The sequence below is a fragment of the Oryctolagus cuniculus genome, chromosome 5 (genome assembly GCF_051225735.1).
Source record: "Oryctolagus cuniculus isolate XC-2025 breed Fujian yellow rabbit chromosome 5, ASM5122573v1, whole genome shotgun sequence".
NCBI classification, from domain to species: domain Eukaryota; kingdom Metazoa; phylum Chordata; class Mammalia; order Lagomorpha; family Leporidae; genus Oryctolagus; species Oryctolagus cuniculus.
Window position 1 is genome coordinate 37,938,083 of NC_142871.1, and position 20,881 is coordinate 37,958,963.

Genomic DNA, 20,881 nt, shown 5'->3' on the forward strand with positions numbered 1-20,881 from the left:
GGTGCCTATAATAGTCACTATCATGATTTTTTGGTTAAGTATGAACGGCTAGTTTTTAAGCACTTTGAAAACTTAGTGCTGGGCAGTGTACAAATAATACAGCTGCATACCATACTAATAAAAACAAAATGTTGTGCCTTGAGAAACCATTTTTTTTCCAAGAATAGAAAAAAGTGTTATGGAATGCTGTATTTATTTACCAGTAAGTTAAGTTTTAGAGTAACTAAGAGATTATAATGTATTTTAGTGAAAAGTATTCAATTTCAGTATTAGGCATGATTGGTTTGTAAAATAACGACAGTATTATTTTTGTAATTATTAATTGTTTTTAAAGAATCAGCACTTTAAAAAAGTATTTAAAATCTGTTGCTTTAACTGCCGTATCTAGTAAATAAAGTTATTCTGAATTTTCCAGATGGTAACAACCACTAGAATAACTTGTTCATCATTTCTTTCTGTTTTGTAATATTAAAGAATTGTGAATTAGTTTTACTTAATTCTTTACTGGACTGTACCATGCAAGACCCTCTAGACTCGGTGTTTCATATATGAACAATATAGTGTAAGTATTTAGAGAGGTAGTTCTTTTCTGCATCACTGTGCAAAGGATTTGAGACATGTTACAGAGAATGCATTTGATAAAATGCTTAAGTAAAAACAAGGGAGTGGATGTTTGGGATAGTGATTAAGACATTGCAAGGAATGTGTGTACCCCATATTGTGCCTGAGTTTGAGCCCACTTCTTCCAATTTCTTGCTAATGAACACCCTGGGAGGCAGCAGGAGATGGCTCAAGTCTTGGGTTCCTGCCACCATGTGGGAGACCTGTTTGAGTTATGGGCTCCTGGCTTTCCTAACTTTGGCCTGGTCTGGACCTGGCTGTTGTGGACATTTGGAAAGTGAATCAGTGGATGGAAGATCTCTGGCTATCTCTGTCTGTGGCTCTATGTCTGCCTCTACTTTTCAAAAAATATTTAAAAATCAAGATTAGGTAAATTAATAATTAAGAAAATATTCAAATACAGATGTACCCTTCACATGCACAAATGTAGGCTGTGGCAGAGAGAGAGAGAGCACAAGAGAGAGTCAGCGAGAGCGAGAGTGAGAGAGAGAGAAAGGAAAGAGGCAAACTCCTTCTCTCTGGTAGTTTGCTTCCTAAATGTCTGCAATAGCCAGGACTGGACAGGCCTGAAGCTGGGAGCTGGGGGCTACAAACTCAATACAGATCTCTTACGTGGATGATAGAGACCCAATTACTTGAGCCATTACCTGCTGTTTCTAAGGTGCACATTGGCAGGGATCTGGAATTCAGAGCTGGAGCTGGGAACCAAACCCAAGCACTATGATAGGGACATGGCCATCTTAACTGCTAGGCTGAATACCTGTCCTTATGTTATTTAGCTATGTATTTTTGTATGTTTAATTTGTAAGTTTTATCTTGTTTGTTTTTACACAGGAAAAAAAAATATATATATATACACACAGAGATATATATATGAGAGAAAGAGAGAGAGGTTTTCCATTCTCTGGTTCACTCCCCAAATGGCCGCAATGGCTGGAGCTGAGCTGATCTGAAGCCAGAAGCTGGGAGCTTCTAGGTCTAGCACTCAGGTGCAGGACCCAAAGACTTGAGCCATCTTCCACTGTCTTTTCAGGCCATAGCAGAGAGCTGGATTGGAAGTGGAGCAGCTGGGACTTGAACTGGCACCCATATGGTATGTCAGCGCTGCAGGTGGCAGGTTTACCTGGTACGCCATGATGCTGGCCTTAGAAATGCATTTTTTAAAGGTTTACTTATTTACTTGAAAGGCAAAGTTAGAGAGAGAGAGAGAGAGCGAGCGAGCGAGCACTGGTTTACTCCCCAAGTGGCTGCAACAGCTGGAGTTGGGCCCGGTTTAAACCAGAAGCCGGGAGCTTTATCCAGGTCTCTCACTTAGGGTTAGTGGCCCAAGTACTTAGGCCATCTTCTGCTGCTTTCCCAAGTGCGAGCTGGACTGGAAGTGAAGGAGCTGGGACTTGAACTGACATCACTGGCATTGCAGGTGCTGGCTTTATCTGTTATGCTACAACACTGTCTCCAAAATAGAAGTTTTAATATTCAGGCTATTAAATTTTTTTCTGGAATAAGCAAATATGTTAACTAATTTTGATCATATTTTGATTATATACAAATTTCTTCTCTGTGACCATAGTGTGAATTGACTTACATTTGAATCTGGGCAGTTTATTGAATGGAGAAGATGGGGATGATCAGCTGAGAAATTCTGCTTTCCTAACCAACACTGACTAATCTTGTCCTTACTTCTTTCTTACCCTCTCAGTTGAGAGGCTGACCTTTTCAGTTTTAGGATAATAAACTTGTTCCAGTTGTGCCCTAGAATCTGTCCTATCACTTCTGGCCTGTGTAGAGATGTACTATTAATTAACCCATAACTGGTCTTTTTTCCCTTTTTTTAGGTCATGGTTGTCCACCTGGTTGTACATTAGAATTAATTGGGGATATCAAAAATAAAAAAAGCCTGAGTCTCAACCCACAAGCTCTGTCAAAATTTTAGAATCATAGAATTGTGGAGGTGAAAGAGATAAAAGTTTTATTTTATGAAGAAACTGAGACCTGACAATTTTAGGGAGCTTTACCAAGTTAATGCTTCTAATTTGTCTAAAGACTTGTTGATCTTTAGGGCTGCCATTCTCCATGCCATGAACCCCCAGAGTCATTGAATCCTGTCTATTTTGTCTCTTAGTTGTCGCCCCCTCCATCTGTTTCCCAGTTTGTCCTGTCATCTATGTTATTATTTTATTGAGTCCTTCTCTTCCTCTTTGAGATATTCTTGTTATACAGGTATTACGCTGCTCTCCTGTGCAGCAGCGTCTTACAGCTCCCTTTCACCTGTGGTGGAAGTCAAACTAGCAGGTCCTGTACCCCTTTTTCTTTCCACTGGGTCCTCTACTCTAGCAGAGGGTTCTTCCCTGTCTTCTGTACAACTCTCTGCTTTTCTGAGCTCTAAAGCGTTATATGAACAGTTGTTCTTTTCTCTTTGCCTAGATGGTTCCTACACCAAATTATAGAATTTCAGCTCTAGAAGATTATAGCAGTTCCTTAACTAAGCCTTTTAACATATGAATGAAAAAATTGAGAGCTTGAAATTTTAAATGATTCTCCACAGCCAACCACCCAGGTCACAAAGCTAGTTAGCCTCAGACCCAAGTTAAAACTAATGTCTTTTTGTTGACTTTTCACATAATCCTTTTCTTTTAAGATGTACCTGTGTTTTCTGTTTCTTTCAAATCTTATCTAATCAGCTCACTTAAAGGATCTATTCTGCTCACCAAATTTTGGTGCATATATTGTATCAGGGCAACATTTGTACTTTTCTCTTGTAATAATTTTTTTTTTTTTTGGACAGGCAGAGTGGACAGTGAGAGAGAGAGAGACAGAGAGAAAGGTCTTCCTTTGCCGTTGGTTCACCCTCCAGTGGCTGCTGCAGCCAGTGCGCTGCGGCCGGCACACCACGCTGATCTGATGGCAGGAGCCAGGTACTTCTCCTGGTCTCCCATGGGGTGCAGGGCCCAAGCACTTGGGCCATCCTCCACTGCACTCCCTGGCCACAGCAGAGAGCTGGCCTGGAAGAGGGGCAACCAGGACAGAATCTGGCGCCCCGACCGGGACTAGAACCCGGTGTGCCGGCGCCGCAAGGGAGAGGATTAGCCTAGTGAGCCGTGGCGCCAGCTCTTGTAATAATAATTTAACAGTGATATTGTTAACCTTTGAGTGCTTACTTTGTGCTCAGTAATGGGATAATAAGCAAATTGCTTCTTTTTCTTTTTTAATTAAAAAATTATTTATTTGAGATACAGAGACACATATGGAAGAGAGAGACCAAAAATAGGATATGGCTCCCATCCATTGGTTTACTTCCCAAATGCTCGCACTGGTCAAGGGGGTAAAAGCCAGGACCCAGCAACCCATTCCAGGTCTCCCATGTGGGTGTCAGGAATCCAGTTGCTTAAACCTTCACCACTGCCTCCCAGGCAGTGAGCTAGCACTTCCTGAATTAACAGGAAGCTGAAAGTAGGAGCCAGTACCAGGGATTGAACCCGTATATACCAATATGGGACCTAGACATCCTAACTGGCATCTTAATTGCTAGGGCAAATACTCCAAATAATTTATTATCTGCCTGTTAGTGTGCTTTTCATTACTATAACAAAATACCTGAGGTGGGCAAACTTTCTAAGAAAATAAGTTTATTTTGGTTCAGTTTCGGAGGGTCACAGTCCAAGATCAGACGAGCCCCATTTGTTTGGCTTCTGAGAGTGGCATTCTTGCTGTCAGATTCCTGAGGTGGGCAGGGAGCAAGATGGCAAGAGAATGAGAATTCAAGTATTTGTCTAGGTGTCTCTTATAATTCACCAGGATCCAATCATGGGGATCTCACCTGAACAACCTAACTCCATTTAATCACTTCCCAAAATCTCCACCTCTAAACACCATAATTGGATTATGTCTTCATTCTCTTAGTATAATTAATGTATGACTTTTGGTACTGAACTCCTGAGTTCAAGGAGACAGATATTCAGACCACAGCATTTACTTCGTTTTACTTCATAATCACACAGCAAGGTAGACATTTTTACTTTCATTATAGACGTAAGGAAACTGAAATGCAGAGAGGTAAAGTCTTTATGAAGGCTATTTTTCTTTTCTTTTTTTAAAAATTTATTTACTTGAAAGGCAGAGAGAGAGAGAGAGAATGAGAGAGAGCCTATCTTCCATTTGTTGGTTGACTCCTCAAATGGCTGCAACAGCTTTGGTCTGGGTCAGGCCAAAGTCAGGAGCCAGGAATTCCATCCTGCACTCCCAAATGGATGCCAAGGGCCCAACTGCTTGGGCTGTCATCTGCTGCCATCCAATTGCATTAGCAGGACGCTGGATCAGAAGTGGAGCATCTGAGACTCGAACCAGCACGCCAAGATGGGATACTGGTGTTGGAAATATAACTTGTATCATCGTGTGGCTCCATTGATGCTAAGGGTTTAACACAGGTTGCCCTGATACCAGAGCCAGGCTCTTCCAGCTTGTGTCGTAACTTTTAACAGGTAAACATTGTGTTTCCCATGGAATTATAAGGTTCTTGATGACAGGTCACTGATATCTTTGTAATCACAGAAAAGCTCGGTAAATATTTATTGATTTCAATTGGATCATAACTTTGGACCAGATTTTGAAGGTCAAGGCATTGATGTCTGGCGGGAAAGGAAGCAAAAAGTGAAATGTGAAGTGTCAAGTACAGGACTGAATTTAGGCACTAGGTCTAGGAAGGGGACAAAGACATAGGATTGATTGAAATTTCTGTGGAATGATGTAGAAAACAGAGTTACATGACTTTCTGTGGTTGTAATAAAGATGTATGAGGGAATTTCAGAAAGTTCATGGAAATTGAAATTAAAAGGTAAGTTTATTTTGGTGCCAAAGATTTTGAAATCTTGCAGGCTCATTTATTTACCGGTGAGAGTTTGAGGTAGCATCTCATTTGGAGGTTGACATTGCTAGCTTTGTTTGTTATTGTATTTCATGTTTCCTCATTTAAGTGGTCTTGAAACTGTCTCTCAACAAGAGTGTCAATGAATGCCTTCTCATGTAAGATTCATCTTTTTAACTGAAAGGGATCTTGGGTGCTTTTCCTAGCTAGGATCTTGAGCTTTGCCTTCTTTACTGCGAGCTTCCAGACTGTTAGAGTGCTTAAGCTCTGCAAGTACATCTTGTTACGGATGTGGGTTCTGTGAATGATTGTCCTTTTGTAGTCTGGCAGTTAGGTGTGAAGAATTTTTTGTCCTTTATGCCTCGTGGGATAATGACACCCTTAAGCTGTTTAAGCATATTGATTTTCCATTTTTCTAGGATTTGGCTTTATATGCTTTGTTCTTTTGAAATAACCCTCACAGAATATTGTGCCAGATTAATTCTTCAGAGATCAGAAGTATGGGAATGAAGCCAGTAGCTTAAGAGATGGAGGGTGGTCTTTCGAGTACAGTTTTGAGGACACTGAGTGACCTTTTTAAAGTGACTGTGCTCCATCATTTGAGACTCAGAGTAAGTGACATGTTACAGCTACACTGAGTGTAAGAGGAGCACTATTCTAGGAGATCTGAGACTTGAACTTGTTCTTGTGTTATTTATTAACCAGTTGCCTGATCTTGGAAAAATAACTGAGAGCTTACTCTTCTTAATTTCTAACTTTTAAATGATTATATTATTCTCCCCTCCAATATGTTTACTGGTGTCAGATACAAAAAAAAAAAAAAAAAGGTAACAGATTCTTTCTGGTGTTTGTGAAACCAACCATGATTAACACATCTCTCAACCTGTGTTGGGAACACAGGTCTACATTGTCCATTCGCATCAGCGTTACCCCATGCAGTGTATTCAGAGACCAGCATGCTGAGCTTGACTACGGTTCACCACATGCATTAGGGGGATGTTTTCATAGTCACTAAGTATTTTTTTGTGTTTGTGTCTTCAAGTAATTGTTCCTGACTACACTGGAAGATTTAGTCTGAGTTTTGTTTTTATTGTGGTAAAATATACATAAAGATATATTAAAACTAGTTCCCCCTTAGCCATAGTTTCTCTTTCTATGGTTCATTTACCTGTGGTCTGAAAACATTAAATAGAACAGTGCAGAAATAAGAGTCCTTAAGTTTAGTATTTGTTTTGGTTGTTAGATTGACTGTCATAGCATCACAGTGCTTTTGTTTAAGTAACCCTTATGTAGTAGCTGCACACTACATCTCAATACCTGTGACATTCATCGCATAGGCATTAGATAATCTCATAGCATCATTAAAAGAAGGCTGAATACAGTAAGATGTCTTGAGAGAGGGAGGGAAATCACATTAACTTTTATTGTTGATTTTCTTAGAATTGTTCTATTTTATTGCTAATCATTTCATAATTTATAAATTAAACTTTATAGGTATGTCTGCATAGGACAAAATAGTTTTTATAGGGTTTGATACATACTGTTCACAGTTTCTGGTATTTTTTGGAATGTTGGAATGTGTTTCCCACAGGTGAGGGGCTGCTGTATATAAAAATATACATAAAATCTGCTTCTAAACCCATTTGTGCACAATTCTGTAACATTAAGTATATTCACAGTGTTGTGCAGCCATTACCACCATTTCTGGAATTATTCATCATGCTGTGTTTTGTTCACTCTATCATTAATTGATGGACATTTGTGTTGTTTCTACCTTTTGGCTGTTCTGACTTATGCTGCTATGAACACTGGTGTGCAAGTATCTGTTTGAATTCCTGCTTTTGGGGCTGGCACTGTGGCATAGTTGGCTAAGCCTCTGCCAGCAGTACCAGCATCCTATATGGGTGTTGGTTCATGTCCCAGCTGCGCCACTTCTGATCCAGCTCTCTGTGCTGCGCCTCATCCAATCCAGCTCTCTACGATGGCCTGGGAAAGCAGTAGAAGATGGCCCAAGTGCTTGGGTCCCTGCCACCATATGGGAAACCAGGAAGGAGCTCCTGGCTCCTGGCTTCAGATTGGCCTAGCTTTGGCCATTGTGCCTATTTGGGGAGTGAACCAGCGGATGGAAGATGTTTCTCTTTGTCTTTCCCTCTCTCTGTCTGTAACTCTGCCTCTCAAATAAATATTTTTTTTTTAAAGAATTCCTGTTTTCATTATTTTGGATATATTTCTAGGAATATAATTGCTGGGCTATATGATAATTCTTACATTTGCCCTCATAAATATTTGAGGACAAATGTAAGAATTACTAAGACCATTTTCTAGCATGGCTCTACCATTTTATATTTCTCACCAGCAGTTCGCCAGGGTTCCAATTCCTCTATATTATTGCCTGTACTGATTTACTTTTTCCTCTTTTCCCTCTTCCTGTTTCCTTTGCTCCCTCCCTCTTATCTCTTCCTTCCTTCCTTCTGTCCATTTGTTCATCCATCCATCTTTTTGCCCTTCCTTGCCTTCTTAATGTTTGTGAGTAATATCGTACTGTATTTTTTTTTGTAAAGATTTTTATTTATTTATGTGAGAGGCAGAGAGAAAAGTTTTCCATCTGCTGGTTTACTCCCCAAATGGCTGCAATGGCCAGAGCTGGGTGGATCTGAAGCCAGGAGCCAGGAGCTTCTTCCTGGTCTCCCACGTGGATGCAGGGGCCCAAGGACTTGGGCCATTTTCTACTGCTTTCCCAGGCCATAGCAGAGAGCTGGTTCAAAAGAGGAGCAGCCTAGACACAAACTGGTGTCCATATGGGATGTGGGCGTGCAGGTGGAGGCATAGCCAGTGCGGGCCCCTTTAGTAGTTTTGATTTACATTTTCCTAATAACTTTATGATGTTCAGTATCTTTTCATGTGCTTACTGGCCATTTGTATATCTTGTTTGGAGAAGTGTTTATGCAAGGCTCTTTCCCGTTTATAAATTTTTTTGGTTGTTATTAGCCCTTGATTCTTAATAAGTATTAAATAAGGAGGTACTGTTATACTTCCTGCATTTGCTGCATGTAAAATTATCATCTTACAATTATTATTTTGGTAGAACTGATGCCCTTTTTAAATACATTTTGTTATAAATACAAATTATTCTGTGACTTGAGAGATTAAGTAATATGATAAACAAAATTTGAGATTCAAAGTCAAGACCCGAGTCCATGCTTTTTGGACAAATTAACCTAGCATAAGCTTAACTTATCCTAGGATGGTGGTCGCCCCTCCCCACTTTGGTTTCTTGATGTTGAAGTATGAATCTGAAAGTGCTTTATAAACTGGATAGTGCTATTTGTTATTTTTTCCTTTGGCCCATTGAGATACTGTGACTTTCTGTACAAGCCATTTTTTGTGATGAGAAAAAATGAAAGTTTATGTAGCACTTGTCTTCAAAGGAACCACAGATATTTCATTTATTCCCCTTATAGTCTCAGGAACTGATAGGAGATGAATACTGCTGTATTTTACGGATGAAGGGAAAGGAAGGGAGGATGGAACCCTCATATTATTACACAAGCTTTCTAAACCATTATACCAGTACTTCTTTAGGAAGACTTCCTTGTGCTGTTCTCTTTTTGTGGTTCTTGATATGATAATGTATAGGAATATAACTGGTGTGGATACTTGGTTCTTGGATTTATCTGATAGGCCTTTCTTTGAGTGGTTTTTTCTTCACATGTGTTTTTAGGGACATCTTAGTATTAAAAGCCATTTTGAGATTTGTTATGTAGTTTAAACAGATGCCTTGTTTTCCTTCCCTTTTATACCGTGTTCCCTTTGAGTAAGTATCCTTTGTGGTATGTAGCCACACTGTCTTCGAGAAACCATTTCATGACATTTGAAGAAGATGAATTTTCTATCAATGTTACTATTAAAATGACCATTTTTTCCTCAATTTTTTTTCTAGTTCTTTTCTGTGTCCATGATTAGGTGCTAACTTCAGACTTGGAAAAAGGTTAAGATAGAAAACATATTATCAGAGCTTCATGGTTGAAAGTAATTTTAGATTAAATATAATTACTGCCTCATAGGTTGGATTATTTTACTTCTTTTGATTGTAAATTTTTACAAATCTACTGAATTTTCAGCTAGTGTGTATATAAATTCTTTACTTTCTTGTGGCAGTTCATGTAACAAAATTTAAGTGAGGAAATCATGAAATTTTGAAGTATAATGTTGGCCAAGAGTTGAATTTAATTAATTGTTAGTAAAATTTCCAGTTAAGTAGAGCATTCTAATTCTTAGAGCTTGGCATGTATTTTTCCAGCCTCCTTGTTGGCACAGACCTATTAATAGAATTTGCTAACTATATACTTGATTATCTTGAAGCTATTTAGGCACCTGGTCAGCTTTTACATGATTTTTCTTTTCCATCTTGTTCACTCTATTGTTATTGTACATTTTGTCCAATCTGCTAGGCACTTTTAAGAATAATCTTTAGGCCAGCGCCGCAGCTCACTGGCTAATCCTCCACCTGTGGCGCCGGCACCCTGGGTTCTAGTCCTGGTTGGGGCGCCGGATTCTGTCCCAGTTGCTCCTCTTCCAGTCCAGCTCTCTGCTGTGGCCCGGGAAGACAGTGGAGGATGGCCCAAGTGCTTGGGCCCTGTACCCACATTGGAGACCAGGAAGAAGCACCTCGCTCCTGGCTTTGGATTGGCGTAGCGCACCGGCTGCAGCGCACCGGCCATAGCGGCCATTTGGGGGGTGAACCAACAGAAGGAAGACCTTTCTCTCTGTCTCTCTCTAACTCTGCATGTCAAAAAAAAAAAAAAAAAAAAAAGAATAATCTTTACTGGGCTGGCGTGGTGGCATAGCAGAAAAGAATAATCTTTATATCTTTTTCATTCTTAACCTGTTTGCTTACTGTTTTATTCAGTAGTCTGAATAGATATTTAAGTAAATCTGCTTTTAAGTTGAGCATTTAAACCAACAATTCAATCATTTTGCTTTTTTGGGGATGTGCCTACACTAGATCTCTAGTACCGTGGTACATTTTAATGTTTTTTAGTATTCTTTATAAACTTTTTAGTAAGCTAGAGCCTTTGGTAGCTCTGTGTGGAGAGGGTAATTTGTTAGCAGCTATTGCTATATACATGTAATTATGTTGACTACAAGTGCACTTTTACTAGATGGGCCTGTTGGAGTCATTATATAAATGATTCAGATTAGCTTGATTCAGATTCAGAAAATTGTTTAATACTGAGGTAAGTGCTTAGGAAATGACTTATTTAGAAATGCAGTGCATTTTAGGGATACTATTTCAGGATCTAAATTATGCAGGGAAGGCTGGTATTTTCCTTTTATCTTACTGCTATCCAAAGGAAAGCTTACTTAAAAATGAATTGTCATTAACCTTTTGGTCTCTGAAGAAGCTAAAACAGAGTATCAGTCAATTCCTAGCCACTTAGTCAATCAAAAAATACTTTCAGTAAAAGCCTGTTGGTATAATTCTGTCAAGTTATGGAGCCAAGTAGTCGCTTTTACATACTTTAAGGGTCCAGGAGCCAGTGGTGAGAGTGGGAGATTCTGGCAGCAAGGAGGGCCCCTGAGCCCAGTGGGACAGTGAGAGATGGTCCTGCCCAGCAATTAAGGGAGGGCCAGGCCCTGAGTCACACAGCCTTTCCCTTTTGCTGGCTTTGTTCTTGAGCAGGTCACTTTGTTGAGCCCCTGGCTTCACATAGGGTTGCCTTAAGTGTACAGTGCAGTCGTAGCAGGGAGCAGCTAATAGGAGATAGGTTAACACAGCCTGGAACCTTGTGGTAGAACTGCAAGCAGTGGTTCTGAGTAGTTTTTAGTTTGTGTGTGACTGTGACTGTACATGTATTTGTGGATGACTGCAGTCCTCTTGTTATCCTCATCTGGGGGTGCTGCTTGGAGGAAACAAAAGTCCTCCCCTGAGGATGTCATTGTTGGAGAAAGGGCTCGGAACAATCAAATCTTGGTTCAGCTTTTAGGCATTGTGGCATCAACAGCTGTGGTCTATTAAAGATCAACTTTCCAGCAGTTTGGTAGCAGTTAAATGTCACTGGAATGTTTAGGCAATTACTTTGTAATTTGACAGGCATCTTTTAAGTTTCCAAAGTAAATGTATAAAATTTAAGTCATTCTTTGCCATGTGACTCATACTCTGTATTCCATGGGGGGAAATGAACTTTTAATTTCTGGAATTAACTTGGCAATTTAAAAACAGAACTGTGATAGTTGTAATCCTTTCTGCGTGCTTAAAAGAATATTTCCAAAGAATGGAATTGTACAGTGTAAATTTAGATTTTGAAAAGACAATGATTAATGTACTGTTTACCCAGGTGATTCTTTAGAATTTGACTAGTGGAATTTAGTGAAAATGGTGGGGGGGAGGATGATTTTCCAGGTTTTTGCAAAGTAAATATTAACCTGTTATTAGTCCTAAGCAAAAAAAGAGAAAGCCTTAGCATTTCCTTGGTGTTTTTCCCAAGTGTTGCCCACCAGAGGAGGAAGTTACAAGGAGACCAAGTCTTGGATTTAGTTGCCAGAATTTTGCAAAGGAGAGAGAGATGCTAGGGTGGAAAATACTGCTGCAAATATGACACATTTAAGACCTATTCCCTTTAGTATTTGGTTTCCATTATTACCTCTGAGGAGTTATCCTGACTAGAAGATGGGAGCTAAAAGCAACTGATCACCCGGTTCTCTGTTGCAATAGCCTGGCAGAATTCTTTGCAGCCATGTCCACTGAGTTGAGCAGTCAGTATGGTGTACCCTTAGTAATCTGGCCATTCAGAAATGCAGCGAGACTTCTACAGCTTTGCGGGGAATGGAGATGGCAAGCTCATATTAGTTAGGGCTGGGAAACATGGCTTTAAATAATTATTATTTACAGTATCTATGTTATCAAATTATGTAGGACTGGTTGGAGATCAATAATGAAAAAATATGTATTTACATAAGTGTTTATTTTCAGTAGGTAATGTATCCTGAAGAACTTTTGTGGAATTGGTATAATATAGTATATATTTAGATAATTTGTTGTATCATAGAGAGACTACACAACTTTTTTCTGATTGTGGTGCCAGAAGAACTTCTGTTGGTTGAGGGCTACTTTGGTGAGGGATGTGTACTAAGACAAAGTAGTATTTTAGTGTTCAAAGTACTGAATCAGATTTAATGATTTAATAATTCATCATGTATTTATAATGAACATTTTTCCTCTTAAAATGATAATCCAGTAAGAGTCAGTGTTTTATATGGTCTAGTGTGTTGTGAGTATCTGACATTGGAGGATTTTTACTGCATTGCTTTATTTCCTGGAGAATAAAATTCGCACACTGAGGGATGACCCAACTCATTAGTGACAAATAGCACGTGGCTAGGTAGTCTCAAAAGGGGAAAGTAAGTTGTATACACAGAAGAGAAAACTGTCACAAAAGAGTTATTAGGGATATACTTTTCTAAGGAGCCTAATGATTCCTTTCCTCATCTGGAGATAGCGTTTTAAAATAAGTATTTATTCTTAGACTGTGTCAGTAATTGTGATATTGCATTAGCAGAGATAGGAATGTCCACTCTGCATGTGGTATATAAGGCCTGCAGAATCATTTAGTCTGGCCCTGTCAAAGCAACATAGGCAGGGCTCAAAATTCTGTATCTATAGCTGGCTAATTTTTAAGTTGATAATTTTGTCTGTCTTGCAAATAATGTTATAAACATCCAAATGGCCCTTGGCAGAAAAAAGGTTCCTCACCCCTGCCTTAGAGTGATTAGTAATGTTAATTGGTGGCTTTGACATCATCTCTTTGTTCATAGCAGTAATGCTGGGCACATCTTTATGTTATAACTGCTAACTTTGAAATTCAGGTGTCTTATTTGAAAACATCTTGGAATACTAGCTTTTTGTTTACCAGTACTAGTTGTTTTGTCAGGTATTTGCAGTTATCTTGGGAGCCATCAAATAATATGGCTATTTACATATTGGATATTTGTATTTTGCTTAGGTGCTTAGGATAGAAGTTAGGATGAAAAATGTTCACTTTGCTTTCTTTAGAAATATTTAAATCCTGTATGTTTTTTTTTTTTTTTTTTATTTATTTATTTATTTATTTTTTTGTGCATAGGGCTTTTCTTTTTTTTTTTTTTTTAAACTTTTATTTAATGCATATAAATTTCCAAAGTACGACTTATGGATTACAATGGCTTTCCCCCCATACCGTCCCTCCCACCCACAACCCTCCCCTTTCCCACTCCCTCTCCCCTTCCATTCACATCAAGATTCATTTTCGATTATCTTAATATACAGAAGATCAGCTTAGTATACATTAAGTATGGATTTCAACAGTTTGCTCCCACACAGAAACATAAAGTGAAAAATAATAGATGATTTTTTTAAATGATGATGAAATCAGAGCAGACCTATTGTCATGTTTAATCCCAGTGAGAGTCAAGTTGGGAATTGATAATTTCTTTCTTTTTTTTTTTTTTTTTTTTTTTTTTTTTACAGAGGATCAGTTTAGTATGCATTAAGTAAGGATTTCAACAGTTTGCACCCCCATAGAAACACAAAGTGAAATATATTGTTTGAGTACTCGTTATAGCATTAAATCTCAATGTACAGCACATTAAGGATAGAGATCCTACATGAGGAGTAAGTGCACAGTGACTCCTGTTGTTGACTTTACCAATTGACACTCCTGTCTATGGCATCAGTAATCTCCCTATGCTCCAGTCATGAGTTTCCAAGGCTATGGAAGCCCTCTGAGTTCTCCAACTCTTATCTTGTTTAGACAAGGTCATAGTCAAAGTGGAGGTTCTCTCCTCCCTTCAGAGAAAGGTACCTCCTTCTTTGATGGCCTGTTCTTTCCACTGGGATCTCACTCGCAGAGATCTTTTGCCAGAGTGTCTTGGCTTTCCATGCCTGAAATACTCTCATGAGCTTTTCAGCCAGCTCCGAATGCCTTTAGGGCTGATTCTGAGGCCAGAGTGCTATTTAGGACATCTGCCATTCTATGGGTCTGCTGAGTATCTCACTTCCCATGTTGGATCACTCTCCCCTTTATTTACTCCATCAGTTAGCGTTAGCAGGTACTAGACTTGTCTATGTGCTCCCTTTGACTCCCAGTCCCTTCACCATGACCAACTGTGAACTGAAACTGATCACCTGGAACAGTGAGATGGCATTGGTACATGCCACCTCGATGGGATTGAATTGGAATCCCCTGGTATGCTTCCAACTCCACCACTTGGGGCAAGTCAGCCTGAGCATGTCCCAAATTATACATCTCTTCCCTCTCCCATTCCCACCACCATGTTCGACAGGGATCACATTTCAGTTAATTTTCAACACTTAAGAATAACTGTGCATCAATTACAGATCTAAACCAGTCATATTAAGTAGAACAGATAAAAAAAACTACAAAGAGGGATAATGTATTTAGTTGTTCATTAACAGTCAGGGCTATGCTGATCAAGCCACCATTTCCCATAGTGTCCACCTCACTCCAACAGGTTTCCCTCTTGGTGTTCAGTCAGTCGTCACCGATCAGGGAGAACATATGGTATTTGTCCCTTTGGGACTGGCTTATTTCACTCAGCATGATGTGTTCCAGATTCCTCCATTTTGTTGCAAATGACTGGATTTCGTTGTTTCTTACTGCGGTATAGTATTCTAAAGAGTACATATCCCATAATTTCTTTATCCAGTCTATCGTTGATGGGCATTTAGGTTGGTTCCAGGTCTTAGCTATTGTGAATTGAGCTGCAATAAACATTAGGGTGCAGACCTCTTTTTTGTTTGCCAATTTAAATTCCTTTGGGTAAATTCCAAGGAGCGCGATGGCTGGGTCGAACGGTAGGGTTATCTTCAGGTTTCTGAGGAATCTCCAGACTGACTTCCATAGTGGCTTGACCAGTTTGCATTCCCACCAACAGTGGGTTAGTGTCCCTTTTTCCCCACATCCTCGCCAGCATCTGTTGTTGGTAGATTTCTGCATGTGAGCCATTCTAACCGGGGTGAGGTGAAACCTCATTGTGGTTTTGATTTGCATTTCCCTGATTGCCAATGACCTTGAACATTTTTTCATGTGCCTGTTGGCCATTTGGATTTCCTCTTTTGAAAAATGTCTATTGAGGTCCTTGGCCCATCTCTTAAGTGGGTTGTTGGTTTTGTTTTTGTGGAGTTTCTTGATCTCTTTGTAGATTCTGGTTATTAACCCTTTGTCTGTTGTATAGTTTGCAAATATTTTTTCCCATTCTGTCGGTTGTCTTTTCACTCTCCTGACTGTTTCTTTTGCAGTACAGAAACTTCTCAATTTGATGCAATCCCAATAGTTGATTTTGGCTTTGACTGCCTGTGCCTCCCGGGTCTTTTCCAGAAATTCTTTGCCTGTGCCAATATCTTGAAGGGTTTCTCCAATGTTCTCTAGTAACTTGATGGTGTCAGGTCGTAGATTTAGGTCTTTAATCCATGTGGAGTGGATTTTTGTGTAAGGTGTAAGGTAGGGGTCTTGCTTCATGCTTCTGCACGTGGAAATCCAGTTTTCCCAGCACCATTTATTGAATAGACTGTCCTTGCTCCAGGAATTAGTTTTAGATCCTTGATCAAATATAAGTTGGCTGTAGATGTTTGGATTGATTTCTGGTGTTTCAATTCTGTTCCATTGGTCTATCCATCTGTTTCTGTACCAGTACCATGCTGTTTTGATTACAACTGCCCTGTAGTATGTCCTGAAATCTGGTATTGTGATGCCTCCGGCTTTGTTTTTGTTGTACAAGATTGCTTTAGCTATTCGAGGTCTCTTGTGCCTCCATATAAATTTCAGCACCATTTTTTCCAGATCTGAGAAGAAGGTCTTCGGTATCTTGATTGGTATTGCATTGAATCTGTAAATTGCTTTTGGGAGAATGGACATTTTGATGATATTGATTCTTCCAATCCATGAGCATGGAAGATTTTTCCATTTCTTGGTATCCTCTTCTATTTCTTTCTTTAAGGTTTTGTAATTTTCATCGTAGAGATCTTTAACGTCTTTGGTTAAGTTTATTCCAAGGTATTTGATTGTTTTTGTAGCTATTGTGAATGGGATTGATCTTAGAAGTTCTTCCTCAGTCATGGCATTGTCTGTGTATACAAAGGCTGTTGATTTTTGTGCATTGATTTTATACCCTGCTACTTTGCCAAACTCTTCTATGAGTTCCAATAGTCTCTTAGTAGAGTTCTTTGGGTCCCCTAAATACAGAATCATGTCATCTGCAAAGAGGGATAGTTTGAGTTCTTCCTTCCCAATTTGTATCCCTTTAATTTCTTTTTCTTGCCTAATAGCTCTGGCTAGAACCTCCAGAACTATATTGAATAGCAGTGGTGAGAGTGGGCATCCCTGTCTGGTTCCAGATCTCAGTGGAAATGCTTCCAACTTTTCCCCATTCAATAGGATGTTGGCTGTGGGTTTTTCATAGATTGCTTTGATTGTATTGAGGAATGTTCCTTCCAAACCCAGTTTGCTTAGAGTTTTCATCATGAACGGGTGTTGTATTTTATCAAATGCTTTCTCGGCATCTATTGAGAGAATCATATGGTTTTTCTTCTGCAGTCTGTTAATGTGGTGTATCACATTGATTGTCTTGCGCACATTAAACCATCCCTGCATACCAGGGATAAATCCCACTTGGTCTGGGTGGATGATCTTTCTGATGTGTTGTTGCATTCTATTGGCGAGAATTTTATTGAGGATTTTTGCATCTATGTTCATCAGGGATATTGGTCTGTAATTCTCTTTCAGTGCTGCATCTTTTTCCGGCTTAGGAATTAAGGTGATGCTGGCTTCATAGAAAGAATTTGGGAGGACTCCCTCTTCTTCGATTGTTCTGAATAGTTTGAGAAGAATTGGAGTTAGTTCTTCTTTAAACGTCTGGTAGAATTCAGCAGTGAATCCATCTGGTCCTGGGCTTTTCTTTGTCGGGAGGGCCTTTATTACTGTTTCAATTTCTGTCTCAGTTATGGGTCTGTTTAGGTTTTCGATGTCTTCCTGGTTCAATTTAGGTAGTTTGCATGTGTCCAGGAATCTATCCATTTCTGATAGGTTTCCCTGTTTGCTGGCATACAAGTCCTTGTAGTAATTTCTGATGATTCTTTTTATTTCTGTGGTGTCTGTTGTTACGTTTCCTTTTTCATCTCTGATTTTATTGATTTGGGTCTTTTCTCTTCTTTTTTTAGTTAGTTGGGCCAATGGGGTGTCAATTTTGTTTATTTTTTCAAAAAACCAGCTCTTCGTTTGGCTGATTTTTTGTAATGTTTTTCTTGATTCAATCCTGTTGATTTCTTCTCTGATTTTAATTATTTCTCTTCTCCTACTAGATTTGGGTCTGATTTGCTGTAGGTTTTCTAGATCCTTGAGGTGAATTGAAAGCTCATCTATTTGGTGTCTTTCCAATTTCTTGATGTAGGCACCTATTGATATAAACTTTCCTCTTAACACTGCTTTTGCTGTGTCCCATAAGTTTTGGTATGTTGTGCTGTTATCCTCATTTACTTCCAGAAAGTTTTTGATTTCTCTTTTGATTTCTTCTATGACCCATTGTTCATTCAGGAGCATGTTGTTCAATCTCCATGTGTTTGCGTATGCTCTAGGGATTCCTGAGTTGGTAATTTCCAACTTCATTCCTTTATGGTCTGAGAAGCTGCATGGTATGATTCTAATTCTTTTGAATTTGCTGAGGCTTGCTTTATGGCCTAGTATGTGGTCAATCCTAGAGAAGCTTCCATGTACTGCTGAGAAGAATGTAAAATCTTTAGCTGTAGGATTGAAAGTTCTGTATATATCTGTTAGATCCATTTGGGCTATAGTGTCGTTTAAATCTACTGTATCCTTGTTGATCTTCTGACCGGATGATCTGTCTATTTCTGAGAGTGGAGTATTGAAGTCCCCCAGTACTACTGTATTGGGGTCTAAGTCTCCCTTTAAGTCCGTTAATAAATCTTTTAGATAAACTGGTGCCCTGTAGTTAGGTGCATATACATTGATAATTGTTATATCTTCCTGTTGAATTGATCCCTTAATCATGATATAGTGTCCCTCTTTGTCTCTCTTAACAGTTTTTGTGGTAAAGTTTATGTTGTCCGATATTAAGATGGCTACGCCCGCTCTTTTTTCATTTCTGTTGGCATGGTATATCTTTTTCCAGCCTTTCACTTTCAGTCTGTATGGATCTTTGTTGGAAAGATGTGTTTCTTGTAAGCAGCAAATAGATGGGTTTTGTTCCTTAACCCAATCAGCCAATTGGTGTCTTTTAACTGGACAGTTCAGGCCATTCACGTTCAAAGTGACTAATGATAAGTGGTAACTTTGCCCTGCCATTTGCCAAAGATAAGTTCTAATATATGCTTTGAATTCCCTGTGATCTTTTGCTGTGAGGTTTCCTTCCTTGGTTTCCTTCCTTTACCTTCTTTCATATTGATGACCGTGTTTCTGTGTTTCTGTGTGTAACACAACTTTGAGCATCTTTTGCAGGGCTGGACGAGTGGCAACAAATTCTTTCAATTTCTGTTTGCAATGAAAAGTCTTTATTTCACCTTCATTCACAAATGATAGCTTTGCAGGATATAATATTCTGGGCTGGCAGTTGTTCTCTCTTAGTACCTGGGCTATATCTCGCCATTCCCTCCTAGCTTTTAGAGTTTCTGATGAGAAGTCAGCTGTGAGTCTGATTGGAGATCCTCTGAGAGTAATCTGACGTTTCTCTCTTGCACATTTTAGGATCTTTTCTTTATGTTTCACTGTGGAGAGTTTAATTACAACGTGTCGTGGTGAGGATCTCTTTTGGTCGTGTTTATTAGGGGTTCTGTGGGCTTCCTGTACTAGGATTTCTCTGTCCTTCTCCAAACCTGGGAAATTTTCTGCTAATATCTCACTAAAGAGGCCTTCTAATCCTTTCTCCCTCTCCATGCCTTCAGGAACTCCTAGAACCCGAATGTTGGGTTTTTTAATAGTATCCTGAAGATTCCCGACAATATGTTTCAGATTTCTAATTTCCTCTTCTTTTCTTTGGTCTGACTGTATCCTTTCCTGTTCTCTGTCTTCTAAGTCCGATATTCTCTCTTCTGCTTCACCCATTCTGTTTGTAAGGCTCTCTATTGTGTTTTTCATTTGATCTATTGAATTCTTCACTTCAGTCACTATCACAGTTTCCTGTTGTACTAGTTGTTTCGTTTCATTTTGATTCCTCCTTAATATTTCATTTTCACGAGAGAGATTTTCTATCTTGTCCAGTAAGGATTTGTGTAGTTCCAGAATTTGTTTTTGAGAACTTCTTAATGTTCTTATCAATTTTTTGAGATCTGCTTCTTGCATTTCTTCTATGTCATCATCTTCATAATCTTGAATTGGGGTGTCTTTTTCATTTGAGGCCGTCATGGTGACTTCCTTGTTTTTATTACCTCGGTTTTTGCGTTTGTTATTTGGCATATTGGAGATATTTGGTTTCTTCACTGTGGTGCTTTTTCTTGTTATACTATGACTCTAGATTAAGTGGACTATCTGTTTTTGATGGAGCCTTAGGGCTTGAGATGGGTGTGGCCTGAGAGCTCTGTTTGGTGTGCCAAAGGTGACACTCCCAGGTTAGGCGTGGTAAATCTCTCTCTCTCTCTCTTTTTTTTTTTTTTTTTTTGATTCAAAAGGGAAGTAATTCCGCACAGCTGAACGAAGTTGGAGGTAGTTAGCAGGCAAATGATATACCCACAGGAGCCAGAGATCGGAAGCTCTTTCCCAAGATCCCCACAGGGAATCTGTTCGGCCCTCAGAGTGGGCTCAAATTCTCCTTCAGCCTCCCACTGGGTTGCCAAAGTTACGGAATTGTAGCGTCTCTGGAGAGTGCTCACGTGAATTCCGTGAGTTCTCTCCCCCACCGTCTCTTTTTTCACAGTCTCAGTTCAGTAGCACCACAAATTTACTAGCTCCTAATCTCCTGTTAATTCGCCCCGCCCAGAGTCAGGTTTTTCTGCTAGGCTCAGGGCCGGTGCAGACCTGAGGTCGCTCTGCTTATGACGTATGTCCAAGATGGCGCCTTCTCTTTGTCTTGCTCGCCCTTGAGAGGTGAGCGGAGAGAGAGAAACCCGTGTCCGTACTAGTCACCCTTTTTTCTCTCTCTCTCTCTCTTCCGGTTAGCCTTGTGAACTTCCCCCGCCGGGGGTCGTTCCCTCTAGTCTCCTCTCTCCGCTTGCCTGCTGGTGTCTCGGGCTATTGAGGTTCGGCTCACCTCGCGTTCCAGCGCTGGTGTGTTGAGTCTGCCGCTGATGTCCCGAACTGTGGGCTCCCACGCTCTCCACGCAGGTCCGCTGTGAGTCACGCGTTCCGGAAGAGTTTCTTCTGCTGTTTCCTCCCCTACTCTTCCTTGAACCTGCAG

General features: G+C 39.7%; 1 protein-coding gene across 25 annotated transcripts in view; it reads left to right on the forward strand.

The window, feature by feature from the left end:
* The window catches only part of EPB41L2 (erythrocyte membrane protein band 4.1 like 2), a 257,797-nt gene that overhangs the window by 27,058 nt on the left and 209,858 nt on the right, over positions 1 to 20,881 (forward strand). The window contains exon 2 of one of the 25 annotated variants that reach the window (XM_089332680.1): positions 1,655 to 1,714. The exons of the other annotated variants lie outside the window; for them this stretch is intronic. The gene's annotated coding sequence lies outside the window, so the exon portion shown is untranslated. The remainder of the gene's footprint in view (positions 1 to 1,654; positions 1,715 to 20,881) is intronic. 25 annotated transcript variants of the gene reach the window in all.